The sequence below is a fragment of the Acyrthosiphon pisum genome, chromosome X (genome assembly GCF_005508785.2).
Source record: "Acyrthosiphon pisum isolate AL4f chromosome X, pea_aphid_22Mar2018_4r6ur, whole genome shotgun sequence".
NCBI classification, from domain to species: Eukaryota; Metazoa; Arthropoda; class Insecta; order Hemiptera; family Aphididae; genus Acyrthosiphon; species Acyrthosiphon pisum.
In genome coordinates this window covers 87,658,747-87,660,773 of record NC_042493.1, presented here as the reverse complement: position 1 = coordinate 87,660,773, position 2,027 = coordinate 87,658,747, and positions in this window count along the sequence as shown.

Sequence of the window (2,027 nt, the reverse complement as noted above, 5' to 3'; positions counted from 1 at the left end):
TCTTATACCTAGACTAACATACCGTCTCCGCTCAGAATCGTTTTTCTTATACAATGATATTATATCATTGAATTCAAATTTAATACCATCCATTATACAGTGACCCATTTGTAACCTACTGTACAGCAGAGCGAAATCCACTTACCCACCTTTTTTTAGTTAACTTTTAACTTAACGAGTTAACGAAAAAAAATACGAGTAACTTTTAACTTAACTTTATAGTTTTAAAATAACTTAACTTAAGGAGTTAAAAAAAATCGTTAACTTGCCGAGCCTTGTATAATGATTAATACATTTTTTTTTCATATTTCATTAATGCTACTAAAAATATTGATCTCTAATAATTATACACATAACAAATGCAATGCTGTAAATTGGTTACAATTTACGTGACTAAATGCAAGTGCAACATGTTTTTTACATTAAACTGAAGCAGTAGGTACATTAAGTCATTACACTTAATAATTATAAAAGTTGAAAAATAATTACCTTGTGTTAATAAGTTGTAGGTACCTATAGGTACTTAAATGATTATAATATATAGGTACTAAAAAAAATTTCTATTTCGATGTCAGTATCAACTACTGACATGTTATGTAAATGAAATGTATGCATATTAATCAAATTTTGCGTGTATAAAATATTTTTTAATGATTCAGTACAGCTTTATTCAAAGAAAAAAAAAGTATTTAAAGAGTACCAGTTTAAACTGTCGAATTTTCATAAGTGTCATCGTCTTTCATAGCGACGAACAACAAAATATCAGGTATTTACTTATAATATAATATTATATGAGTTCACTTAAAAGTTAAAATATTATTATTTTTAAATTAAAAGAACATCCATAAATATTATGAAAATTGATAATAGATCATAAGTTGTATATATAAATATAATATTTCATGATGAGTACAAAAATAGTTATCTACATCGACCAGTTTAAGTCTGTTAAACATGATATAAATTCAGTATCTATATATAGTTTACATTCATTCAAAGAAAATTACGATTTATCCCATATAGATGAAACAGGGGACGAAGTGGCTGAGTGGACTAAGGCGTCGGTTGCAACACGCACCGTCGCCGGTTCGAACTCGGTCACGGGTGGCATTTTTCTTCGGGCAGTCACAGTGTCCGGAGATAGAGGCCGCCATCCCCTCCCCGGGAATGGCAGATACCTACGGGTGCCTACTTAAAAATTCTGCCAAAACAAACACACACGTGTTCAAAACCTACAGTACCCTCCCAGTTTGACAGGCTAATGACCTCAGTTGTCGAAGTTGTCAACTTCCGTGGTCAACTTTGAACTTCCGATGAAGAAATGGAAGTTTAAAGAGTCACTTATATTTAACACAGACAGTGTTTTATTTTTAGTAATTTGATTTGTATAATAATATTAAATATTATTAATATACAATATTTGATTTTAGATTCTGAGTGGAACGATGAATGTATTGATTTTACAATGATGTGTTTTTTTTTTTTTTATTTATTTATTTATTTTTTTTTGGTGTCTGTGTACACGATAAGTAGTCGAAATAATGCTTCGATTTTCAACTTCAGTTTCTTGTTCGATTGGAAGGTGAATATCGTTGGTGCATTGGGGAGGTCAAAATTTAAAATTCCCAGTAATTTTCAAAAGCGCCAAGAAAAACCAAAGAAAAATTAAGGAAAAACGGGAATTTTTACGCAAAATCGATTTTTCACAAAATTGAATTTGGTTTTTGGTGTAACTTTAAAAAAAATGACCGTAGATACATGAAATTTTGACTGAATTTTTATATTTCCATTTTCTATACATGATAAAATTTTCAAAATATTTTGACTTATTTTGAGCTCTTTACGGACATTGTCACTTTTCATTTTTTTTTAGTTTTTTTTCTAAAAATATCAATAAATTTTATTTGTTGATTAAAAAAGCTTGAAAATTTAATAAAAGGCTCCTAGTATATTGTTTCAAAAGCAGATGAAAATATTAAAAATCCTTAGTCACAGTTTTTTTTTATAAGCATTTAAAAGTTCAAAAT